Raw genomic sequence first — 13,397 nt, 5'->3', positions numbered from 1 at the left:
GTCAGAACCAGTGGGGGCCAGTTGCTGAGTACAGCAAGTGGCCTGGAGAAGCTCACAAAGGCGGCATGCCTTTGAAGCTCCCCCTACCCATCCTGGGGGAGGAGACCTAGCACCTCGTCCCAGGATGTGCATTGTTGCAGGCCCAGGAGAGCAGATGGCTCTCTACCCAGGTGTCTAGCAACATGTCTGCTGTGTGGCAGCCTAGGCAGCCTCTCACTCAGGACACTGGTAGTTGGTTAGGTATCAGGGGGCATCTCTAGGATGCCCTCTGTGGTGCATTTTACATTAAATCCCACACTGGCATCAGTGTGGGTTTAATGTGCTGAGAAGTTTGATACCAAACTTGTCAGTCTTCAGTGTAGCCATTATGGTGCTGTGGAGTTTGTAATGTCGACCTCCCAGCACCATATACTCTTAATGGCATCACTGCACTTACAGTGCCCAGGAATGGCCCTGGGTACTGTAGGGGCACAGGGCTCATGCCCCTGTGCCCACACCACTGGCATAGGGCACCCAGCTAGAGGGGTGACTGATGTAGGCCAGGGCAGTGTGTTTTTGGGCATGGCACACATGGCACACAGGGATGTGTATAGATCAATAAGGACTAGCTAGTTTAGGAAGAGTATAGGAGACTCAGGTACGCCAGACAATATTGATGAGGAAAAACACTGTTTTCCCTATAAAGCCCTCACCCACCGACGTAGTCGGTGGCATGCTTCATCATCGGGCCCACCAAAGTGGCACCGAATGTGCCCTCGGTGTGCTGCAACGCCAGGTGACTGCGGAGCTGGTATATTACTGAGTGTGCAGTGAAGGGGTGAGATAAGTTACCCACCTGCTGCAGCTACCCCTTCCCACCCATCAATCACAGACATAGATCTCGCCCCCCCATACATCATCCGCTCCCCATCCCCCCTACCAACGCTTGTACCTCTACCCATCTTCCCATATCCCCCCCCACACTTTGCACCCCCATCCCGTCCTCCACACCAATCTTCTCAGAACACCCCTCCTCCCCCATCGGCACCCCACACAACATAACTCTCTCTCCGCCTATCTCTCCCCCCCCACACTTAGTACTCCCTCACACTTAGGACCACTCACGTCTAGCCTTTACCCCTCCTTCAACCTTTCACCCCCCACTCTCACTCCCCATTATCCCACCTCTTCCCCCACAACAGCAAGCCTCCACACCGCCCCCATTCACCCTTCCCCCCTAGCACTGAGGCCCTTCCCAATAACGCCAACACTAACCCTAACACCTATCCTCTCGCTAACACATCCATCCCCTTCACCAGCTCCACCTCCCCACCTCGATCCCCTCTCGTCTCCAGCAACCTATTCGCCTGTGCACCGCCAGCATCCCCCCCAACGCCGCGCCCAGCACCACGCTGGACATGATTATGTCCACCCTCCTCCAATTGAAAGAAGAACTACGCTCCATCAAAGAGTGGCTCATCACAATCACATACCCCAGACTCCCTCCTCCCATCACCACCCTTACACCTATTTACACCTCCCCCTCACCTCCTAATCGCCTTACCACACAACACCCCACACACCGGACCTCTATCCCCCCTCGCAATACCACCAATCGCAACACCATTCGCAATCACACTACCACCATACGTAACTCTCCCTCTACACCTAACAACACTCACTCCTCACCTACTCGCCTTATCACACAACTCTCCCCACACTGGACCTCTATCCCCTCTCGCGATACCACCAATCGCCCCAGACGCACTACCAATACGATCTCAGACCATGACATACACACCCTTCTCCACTCCTACGCCACGGCCCCCCAATATCGCCTAGCCACCAACCACATGCCCATCTCAACGATTATCTCTAACCCCCTCAGGCACCAAAAGGATAACAACAGAGGTGCCGTCCCCAACAACCTCACTAATGTACCCCTCACTATAGAACCTTCCTCCACCCTTTGCACCCCCAGCCTCAAATGCATACTTCTCAATTGCAGATCGGCCCAAAGACATTCTGCGGAGGTCGCTGAACTCATCATGTCTCTGGAACCGGATCTAGCCATTCTGACTGAAACGTGGCTGGCTGATTCCTCTACACCTATATTGGATATCCTAGTCCCCCCAAACTACTGTATCATTAGACTGGACAGGAACCTAAAGACAGGCGGTGGAATTGCCTGTATCTACAGAAGCAACCTCTCAGTAACTAAAGCGTCCGCCCCCTTTCTGACTTCCTGTGAATACCTCTGCCTTGATGTAACCAGCGAAAGCAAACCAGCATGTTCACTACACATTATATACCACCCACCTGGAGACAAGCTCTCCTTCCAACAACTCATGGATATAATATCAATCAACGCAGGGCGGCATAACACACAAATTTTTCTTGGCGACTTCAATCTGTACTGGAATGACAGCAGTGACACTGTGGTAAACAGCCTCAAAAGCTTCCTCAATGCACTTGATCTCACCCAAATATGCAATAGTCCGACCCATGAGAGAGGTTCTATCCTCGATTTTGTCATCGCCAAAGAGGACGCTACTCAACTTGAGTCAATCCAACCATGTGACTGGTCAGATCATCATATTGTCTCCTTCCTCATCAATGAAAAAATTAAATTTAACCCAGTTCAACACTCTAAGCCCAAAGTTTGGAAAAGAGACTTGAAGAATCTCAACCCAAACTCCTTACCGCCTAACAGCTGCAATCTCCTTCTTCCCCCTTCTGGCACTACAGACGTTCAACTCCTGACTGACCAATATCTCAATGCTATGTCCACAATAATCAATGAGGCGGCACCCATGCAACTGAAAAGAGTCTCATCCAAGATCTCCAACCCATGGTATGACGGGAGCCTCAATGAGGATAGACGGGCCATGCGAATGGCAGAGCGCACTTGGAGGTCAGCCCCCTCTGCACTGCACCTAAAAAGACTGAAGGAACAGAGAAACGCCTACTTCAGGAAAATAAAACGCTCAAAAAGAGATTTCTTCAGCCTCCAGCTCGCCCAAGCAAAAAACCGCCCAAGAAAACTGTTTGAGATAATCAGAACACAATCCAAAGAACAACCCCAGACACTCAGCGACATGGGCGCCACACCGTCCTGTGAAGACTTCCCTGCTTTCTTTAACCAAAAAACTGACAACATAAGAAGCGATCTTCTTAATGACGCAATCCTTTACTCCAATCCCCAACACACTAAAGTGTCTGAACCAAAGAACAATGCTACATGGTCATCCTTTGGCACCTACTCCGAAGAAGAAATTGGCAGATTGCTCAGCACCCTGAAACCATCCAATCACCTCATTGACCCCCTTCCTGCTAACGCTGTAAAGGACTTTACCCCCTTGCTCCTCCCACTCTGGACTAAGATTATCAATAGCTCTCTTCAACAAGGATCCATCCCTAACGCCCTCAAAGTCGGGCAAGTCACACCGCTACTAAAAAAACCAACAGCAGACCCGACTGATCTGAACAATTACCGCCCTATTACAAATATTCCCACCCTCGCTAAACTGCTGGAAAAATGCGTACAGCTACAACTGACTAAACACATTGATAAGTTTGATCTCCTCAATGCGCATCAATCAGGCTTCCGAGCAGGGCACAGTACCGAAACTGTCATGACTCAAATAGTTGACGACGCCCTCCAAATCCTAGACCAAAACGATACCTGCCTCCTCATCCTTCTGGATCTCTCCTCAGCATTCGATACAGTTAAACATGAGAACTTACTCGATCTGTTAAACACAAGAATGGGCATATCTGGGACTGTTCTCAAGTGGTTCACCTCCTTTCTACACAACCGATCACAAAGATTCAAAAGTAACAACCTGATGTCCTCTCCGGTACCTGTATCGCTAGGCGTCCCTCAAGGATCCTCCCTCTCCCCAACACTGTTCAACCTAGTTATGGAACCTCTCACTACTTTGCTACAGACATCCAATGTTCACTTTCACATGTATGCTGACGACACCCAACTCTATCTCAAAATACAATCTCCAAAGGACATCATGCTTCTGAACACCACGATTAGAAACACCCAATCCTGGCTTGCCGAGAATCACCTCAAACTCAATGCGCTGAAGACTGAGTTCCTCCTGATCTCACCTCCCGCAAAAATCTCTACCGCTCAAACATGGCTTAAGCACCTAACGGCTCTAAATGTACATCCTACCGTCGTAGACTCAGCAAAATCTTTAGGCATAACACTCAACGCCAATCTCAACATGCAGCAGCACATCAGCAAGGCAACCAAAGGAGCGAACTTCCAAATCAATACCTTGAGAAAACTTAAACCCTTCCTTCCTGCCAAAGACTTCCAAACTGCAGTACAATCTATAGTCATCCCGCACATAGAATACGGTAGCACCGCCCTCTGCGGGCTCCCCCTAACTACAACGGCACCCCTAAGAGCGTCCCTTAACGCTGCAGCGAGACTCATCACTGGTTCAAAGAAACACTCGCATATCTCCCCTGACTTTAAATCCCTGAACTGGCTACCTTTTGAAGCCAGAATTCATCTGAAAATCGCCTGCATGACACACAAGGCTGTACACATGAACTCACCCGCCTACCTCACTCAAAAGCTGACAATCCCGGGTGGCTCTAGAACTCCTAGAAGCACAAACAATCTTCTGCTGAAGCCTCGAAGATTTCGGAAGGAAAAAACCTATAAACGCTCTTTTTCAGGAATGGCACCCAGGATTTGGAACTCACTCCCACCTGAAACCAGGCTCATCTCCTCCAACAAACTTTTTAAGAAAGAAGTTAAAGCGATCCTCATGGCTAAATACACATGATCTATTACTCTGTATCTCTCATGAATCTGCGCTGTAAGACCTGCTTGACCCCTTGGTCTATCTGTATTACTTGTATTATCGACTTACTTGATTGTATACGTTCCCTCGTTGTATATTGTTTGTATACGCTCCCTCTTTGTATATTTTTTACATTGTTGACGCACCTTTCTGACTTTGCACACTCTATATTATCGGCGCAACTGCTTGAATACGCACCTTGTATCAACACTACTTCACCTATGATCTACCTCATGATTTTTACCTACCTATGTATATACGCACCTTGTACCGAACTACCTCAACTATTACATTGTATTACCCTATCACCCCCGTGTCCTGTAAAGCGCTCTGATATCTGCAAAGATCTTGTTCGCGCTATATAAAACTTTCAAAATAAATAAGTGAAGATTAAAATGCTAGCAACTCACCCCTTATCTTCACTTAGCAGTGTTTTTCCTCATCAATATTGTCTGACGTACCTGACGTACCTGAGTCTCCTGAGTCTCCTATACTGATCCTATTGATCTATACATATAACCCAGGGGATCCGGGCTAGCCTATCTAGTCCTCTCTCTCCCTTTGATCTGTATAACACAGGGATGTGTGCCATGTCGACTCTCTGTTTAGTTCTGCACCAAGACACTCAGCCTGCCAAGGCAGTGTGTGTGTGGCAGGGTACAGGGCCCCTAAGGGTGATACAATAAGTCCCGCAGCCCTTAGGAGTCTTCTCTGGTCACAGTGCCCTGGGTACCCAGGGTACCATTTACCAGGGGCTGACATGTGGCCAGAGATGTCAATTGGGTTTAGGCTTTAGTACAGTTTTTAGGGAAGGAACACAGGCCCTGGGTACCTGATTAGCAGGGACCCAGGAAACACCAAGGGAAAGTACATCAGTTATTAGGGAAAAAGTGTGGGGGGGGGGTTACTGCAACACAAACCCACTTCCCTACACCAATGCATCATCAGACACCGGTCCCCTTGTCCTGTGCCTGATTGCCGGCTTCTGTCACCCAGTAACCTGAAACAACTGATTGTGAAGTGACTGTAACCGTGCGGGCCCCTGCACCCTCCGCTTGTCGACTGCACCCTTGTGCTCAGCCGGCTCGCAATCCTGACATCGCTCTCACCCTGGCGCAGCAGAGCACCGCCACTGCAGAGAGCACCGAGGCGCTGCTGGCTGGGGACTCGTCGACTCCGGTACCGGGATGATCACGCTGGGGGTGGCGCAATCTCTGAACCCGGGCTCCACCGCCTCAGCCGGGGGTAAAGCTGATGACCTGGCATGGTGCAAGACCCCCAGCGGGCACGTCAAGCTCTTTAAACCAGTCGCAATGTTACAAGCGCGGCCGAAGTGGACCGTGCTTGTGCAATTTAAGCTACCTGTGATTACAATGAAAAAAAAGAGTGCTTCTAGGCTTTTAAGGAACACTGTGTAACTGCACCAGTAAACCATCCAGTCCCTTTGGGCGGGGCTAAAAGTGGACAGGGTGGTGACCAGGAGGGGCTAAAAAGACTCTCTTACAATCCTCACACTCCATTAAGCACACGTTATAACGCGAACCAACCAGAATAACGGGTGGAGCTCAAACCACACTTCAGAAACTATCGATTCCAAGAGGCCCTTGCATGGCGAGAGCAGTGAGAGCAGTGCATGCGCACTGCTAACGCCAGGTGAGACCTAAAAATCAGCAGATAATCAAACAAGCATTGAAAATGCAATCGGTCTCCCATTTGTTTGAGTTAGAGCTATTGGCATTGTAAATGCAATGCTTTTTACCAATGTTTTATGAAATGCATTTATGTGGTGTGTAGTGGATTTATGTGTGTTGGATTGGATTAGTTAGTGCAATTGTATGGCAAGAAATTGGGTGGGGTGGCTTGGGTTATGTGGTATGGTGTATTGTGGAATTATATGGATAGTAAATATGTGGTATTGAGTGTACTGGATGTTGGAAGGTGGATACCTGATTATGGTTACCCCAGATTGTTTGCCTAGTGTTTAGCTGGTTTTCGACTTAGTTGGCCTGGGATCCTGCTATCCAGGACCCCAGGCTATCTGCTCTCTCTTTAAAATGGACTCCATGTACCCTAGGTACATCTCCAATTGCATACTGGGTCACCTTATCAGCCCCTGTACAGTGTACTATAGGTACCCAGGGCATAGGTGCATCCAAGGCCTACCAGGGGCTGCAGCATGTATTATGCCACCCCTGGCTGGCCACCCAAATTGACACAACTGGCTGATCACTCAGCTGGGGCAAGGTGGTGTAATCACCCCTTGCTGAGATATAGTAAACCTATATCTAACCTTATGTCTGGACACATATACTCCTATAAGTCACTCCTATGGCAGGCCTTAACAATCCTGGAGGCAGAGTGCTTGGTTTTATGTGAGATGGTGCTCTAGCATCAGCTGAGCCTGTCTGCAGCTTTCGGAACCATGTCCTTTAGCTGTTCTGGGATATTGCCATACCATATACTCTTAAGTGCATTATAATCCTCGCGGTTAGATGCTAACTATGGTTTGGCTTTATCGAAACATGTCGAGTAAGGTGTCATACAATTTGGAATACTACCCCCTTGCCAGTCCTAGCGAAGGGGGTAGCATTCCACCCTTCTAGAAGAAGAAGACATGTTGGTCTAACTATTCCCGGTTAAAGTTAACTCGAGCCTCAGCATCACAAAATGGATGCTGCTGCCACAGACACAAGTCTGACCTCCTGCTGCTGGGAGTCCTTCCAGTGAGGGAGGCTTGGACAATAGGTTTCCTGCCTTGGGAGGTGCTAGCACCACCCCTGACAGGATTTTGTATATTGGGACAGGGAGGGCTCAAAGGATTGAGACATGCCTGGGGCACACAAGGTGTCCCATGCATAGTCCAGTTCAAACTGGTGCTGGGGCTTCCCTGCCCCAGCTCTGGCGCGAAACTGGACAAAGGGAAAGGGGTGTAACCACCCCCTTCCTTGGTCCCACCCATAGGAGGGACCTAGCAGGTAATCCAGCCCCTAAGATCAGTATATAGGTAGGAGCTGAGTCACTAGGACTTTAGATTATCCTGACTGAAATTTTGAAATAAAACTCTGGACCTTCATCACTCTACTTTGGAAGAAGACGACTGAAGAATCTCCCTCGTGGTCAAGGAGTGACCACCCTGCACAAGCAGGCACCATCCAGCGATTGATGACTTGCTTTGCCGCCGCCTCCCGCCGGAGCCAGAGCCCAGAGCCTGACAAGAACCAGATTCCCAGACATCCAACAGCCCGATCCACAGTCCCTGCAAAGCTGAGACCCGTGGAGGCGCGAGAGACGTGGGACCGGCAATCTTGAAAAGTCTGCGACCTGCTAACTGTGCAGCCCCCGAGGCCTCCTCGAAGTTGTGCATTGGGGATTGAGAAGCCCCAGCCCTGAGCAGCATCTGCACCAAAGATCAGCCCTGCACACTCCACGAGTTCTGCGTGGGGCCCTTTGCATTTTCCTGCTCGACGCGTCTGCCCGGTCACTTGCCCGTTGGCTAGTGGCCATCTTGGCGACGAGCCAGTGAAACTACACCACTGGTCTGGTTGCTTCATGCTGGCCCTTGCTTCCCTGAAAAGAAGCAGCCCCTCAGACCTTGCTGGTCCGAGTAAGAAGCCTACATCAATTCCTGCGTGGGTTGCCTTAGCCAAGGCTTGTCGCCTCCAGTCTTGAAGCCGACACCGCCGACAGCGAGGGCCTTCGTGGGACAGCTCGTGCCTCCATCCTGGTCGTCGTCGATGACTCCTGGACCACGTGGCTGCAGAGACAAACTTCCCATCAGCACCTGATCGCATCCCGACATCGCCTGGTTCCATCCGGGTTCCATCCTGGTCACTGGCTAGTGACCCAGACTCTCTCCCCTCTGCTTTCAGGTCCTCTACATCTTCAATCCACCCTTGGATCCACCCGGACTCTTCTCTCCTGGCCGCCTGCAGCATCTTTACTACTCAAAGGCTCCATAGATCTCCATGACGAAACCCGACACTCTTTGGGACCTATGCACCCGCTTCCTGTGGGTTAGGTAACGCAAGTACTACGGTGCTCCTGTAAAGGTTTACATCCCTAGTGTCCTAGTTTCAAGTGGTTAAGTTCAATTCCAGTCGGAAGGCTCCTAATTATTTAACTTTATAACTTTCACGCACCCATTGACTTCTATGTGTGAACTCGTGTGATTTTAGACACTGCACACGCATCCCGTGGGCCTCCTGCTCCCTAACCATTGTTAGTCCAGTGTAGCCCCAGCGATTCCCAAGGCCCTAGGCCTTACCACTGTTCGTGTCGTGGTACATATACCACTTTTTTGATATATGGTTTGACGGGCCACCCCGCCCTATCCATAATTGTGCAACTTTTGTCTATTCTATTAAGTTACTTGTTTTGCGCTTGTGCTTCTGTGCTCATAAAGAGTTCAGGGGTTTGTTTAGAAATAAATATATATATATTTTATATATATCCTGTGTGGTGTCCTTACATTTGGTATTAAAGGGGTTACATATGGTAAAACAGCTGACTTCACATGCTCTCTTGAGTTTAGCCTAAGACTGCTTTGTCCATGCTACCACTAGGATAGCTGGTCTATAAGGTTGACTTACAACCAATCACCATAAGGGTTGTTTGGACTGGTGCAAGGTGCTCACTAGAATAGTGGACATCATATACCAGGCCAACTTCTCACACTGGAATTATGTGGAGCGGGATTGTGTGTTATGGAGTGTAATTTTGTGGAGTTGTATTCTGTGTTGTTGAGAGGTGTGCAGTGCAGTTTAATTATATGGTGTGCAGTTGAATGTTGTGGCATAATGTGGAACTGTGGGTGTGGATTAGATGTATGGGGTGTGTTGTGTACTTGTGTTGTTGAGTTGTAATATGTGGTATGGTGTTGAATTGTGTGGTGTGGATAGCAAATGTTTGGAGTTGCATTGTGTGATGTGGAACAGAGTGCACAGTTTGACCTGTTTGGTGACGAAAAAGAAGAAATGGGTAGAAGCTAAACTTCAGATCTGTGTGTTTGCAGGAAAAATACAAGTTAGAGCTATTCGTGCTGTAAATGTAGATTCCTCTTACCTATATGTTATGAATTGGAGTAGGTGTATGTGGTGTGCAGTGGAATTATCTGGGTTGGATTGGAATTGATAGTTGTGGCTTTGTGTGGCATGCAATTGTGTGGTATTATGAGTATAGCAATTATCTGTTTTGAGTGTATTGGAATTATGTGGAGACGGATTGTGTGAAATGGAGTGTAATTATGATGAATGGTAATTTGTGCCGTGGAGTGTTATGTAGTGGAGTTTAATTATGTGGTGTGCTGTTGAATCTTATGGTATGATGTTGAATTATGTGTTGTAAATTGAATATATGTGCCGTGTAGTGTAATTGTTTTGTCGGTGGAATAATGTGTGTTTTTTTGCAATTATGTGCTGTCGAATGGACTTGTGTGGAATGGAGCAGTATGGTATAGAGTAATATTATGTTGAGTGGAATTATGTGGCATGGTGTAGAGTGCTTTTATGTGGATTCTTGGGTGGTATAGAGTGGATTAAGTGGGGGATATTTATGTGGTATTGAGCACTGTGTAATTACGTGGAGTTCAATTATGTGGTGTTGAGTGGTATTATGTGGATTGTAATTATGCTGCGTGGTGTGGTTGTATGGATTGGCATTGTATAGAGTGTTTTGTGTGGCGTGGTATTTCATTGTGTAGAGTGGTGTAGCATTGAGTGGAGTGGCGGAAAGTGGAGTGCAGTTGTGTAGCATTATGTGAAGTACAGTTGATTGGAGTGGTGTTGCATGGAGCAGAGTGGCATTGTGTGGAGAGGAGTGGGGATGCATGCAGTGGGGTTGCGTGGAGTGGTGTTGCATGGAGCAGAGTGGCATTGTGTGGAGAGGAGTGGGGATGCATGCAGTGGGGTTGCGTGGAGTGGTGTTGCATGGAGCAGAGTGGCATTGTGTGGAGAGGAGTGGGGATGCATGCAGTGGGGTTGCGTGGAGTGGTGTTGCAAGAAGTGGCATTGCGTGGGTGGTGCTGCATCGATTAACGCTGCGTGGAGTGGTGTGCGCAGAGGGGAGTGCAGATGCATGTAGTGCAGTTGTGTGGAATGGAATGGAGCGGAATTGAGTAAAGTGGAGCATAGTTGCATGGAGTGGTGTTGTGTAGAGTGGCGTAGGGTGGTGCTGCATAGAGTGGTGCTGCGTGGAGTGGCGTAGATTAGAGCGGCGTTCCATTGATTGGTATTGTATTGAGTGGTGTTGCATGTAGTGGCATTGCGTAGATCTGAGTGGCGTGGCGTAGAGTAGAGTGCAGTTGTATAAAGGGGAGTGTGGTTGCATGGAGTGGTTAAAGCAGTGTGGAGTTGAGCAGAACCGAGTGGAGTAAAGCAGAGTGGCGTGGAGTGAAGCAGAATGGTGTGGAGTAAAGCAGAGGAGTGGGGTAAAGCAGAGACGCGTGGAGTGAAACAAAGCAGAGTGGCGTGGAGCAAAGCAGATTGGAGTAAAACGGAGTGGAGTAGAGCAGAGTGACGTAGAGAAAAGCAGAGAGGAGTAAATCGGAGTGGAGTGGAGTATAGCAAAGCAGAGTGGAGTTAAGTGAAGCAGAGTGGTGTTGATTGGACTAAATCAGAGTGGTGTTGAGTGGAGTATAAAGCAGAGTGGAGTAAAGTGGAGTGGCATTGAGTGGAGTGCAGTATAGCAGAGTGGAGTAAAGCAGAGTGGTGTGGAGTGGAGTATAAAGCAGAGTGGAGTAAAGTGGAGTGGCATTGAGTGGAGTGCAGTATAGCAGAGTGGAGTAAAGCAGAGTGGTGTGGAGTGGAGTATAAAGCAGAGTGGAGTAAAGTGGAGTGGCATTGAGTGGAGTGTTGTGGAGTAAATCAGAGTGGTGTTGAGTGGAGTAAAGCAGAGTGGCGTTGAGGAGTGGAGTAAAGTGGAGTGGCATTGAGTGGAGTAATGCAGAATGGTGTGGGGTAAAGCAGAGTGGTGCGTTAACATGCACTTTGTACTTCTAGTTGTTGCTTACAAGAAGCAAGGCTGGCAGCACCTGTGCCTGTTTTAGTGCCAGCCTTGCTTCTGGTAAGCAAGGACTTTAAGTTCAAAGTGTGTGTTTATGCACCTCTTGCAGGTTTTCAAAAAACATAAATAAAAGGCCTTGTCATTTACAATGCCAATAGCTCAAACAATCGCAAATTGGAGACCTAATGCATTGCAAATGGTTCTTGGGTTTGCCAGCCGCACACGCTGTGTAATTTAATTAGAATTTTAGCATCCATCACTTATTTAGTTTAGGATGATGTCCTGTTTTTTTCTCGTTTTTCTCTCCCCTCTTTTTTACCTTTCTTAATTCCATGTGCTGTTTTTAACAGCTTTTATGATAGGTATTTACACCTTGTTGTCTTATGTTTTTATATTGCTCAACTTTTTAAAGTATCTAAATTGTATCTTTGCTGTATGAACTTGATGTGTTTTATAAGCTGTGCCCAAAATATACAATTACTACCACACTCGTTGAACGTTTTGTTTTTCAATTTAAATTGTGTAAAGGTGGTTCCTGCAACTTAACAAACCCATTAACAATTCCAGCACAGATCATCCCACTAGGGCCGCAGATTCATCCTCCAATTCATGGCTACATCCTTTGGCCAAAAACATCGGCCATTGTAGATGCTCGGTGTGATAATGCAAGTCATGTGACAGGAAGTGTTGATAAGAAATACGTGACATATAAGAAATATGTTTGTTGGAGCTCTACTACAGTCCTCGTAAGGGAGTTGTGGTGGCCTCTGAGTCCCTTCGTCTATACCTGTGCAGTTGGGACATCTTACAGAGAGTGTAGTGGTGAAAATTTATTTTTTTGCAACTGCATTAAGCCCTAAATGTGCATAGTAGTGATGTAAAAAATACACAGAGGTAAAGTTAGGCCTATTGTCTCCAGCAATCTTTGTTCTACTGTTGACCATTTTGTAATCATGATGACTCGCTGGTATGTTGTAATCCAAGTAGGTTTAGTCACAGGTAGTATCAGTAAGTCCTTATCAACAGGTAGGTCACCATTAACAGGTATAGAAGTCCTGTAGGGCAGCCTGTATGCGCATATCAACAGCCCCACCAGGAGCAGCCTGCCTGCGGCTCAGCCCTACTCCAGCTGTCATCACTCATCCAGTCACCCAGGCATTCCACTCAAAGGCCATTCACCAACATTCCATACATAGGACACACACACAGGCTGAGCAGCTAGAACAGAGAAGCATAGGGAATAAAGCATCATGCAAGAATGCTACATCTCTCTTCCCTATTGAACAGAAGAATTAACAAAACCAAAGCATAAAACTATAAACATAAAAATACAGCAGTAGTAAATAGTCCACACCCAAACATGAAGGAAACAACGCCCAAATCATAAAGTGTAAATGAACTATTTACAACAGAGTCAAAAGCCCAGACCCAGGGATGACGGAACACCGCATCACGAGAGGGAAAGGAACCAAAGACAAGAAGGAAAGATGGATACAGAATACAATACCCACCCCCTCCTCAAATAAGGAAAATAAATATACGTCAAAAGAAGAAAAGTCATGTGGACTAAAAGGACTAAAACCCAAC

Source organism: Lissotriton vulgaris, chromosome 5 (assembly GCF_964263255.1).
Source record: "Lissotriton vulgaris chromosome 5, aLisVul1.2, whole genome shotgun sequence".
Lineage (NCBI taxonomy): Eukaryota > Metazoa > Chordata > Amphibia > Caudata > Salamandridae > Lissotriton > Lissotriton vulgaris.
Note: the sequence above shows the minus strand (reverse complement) of the source record.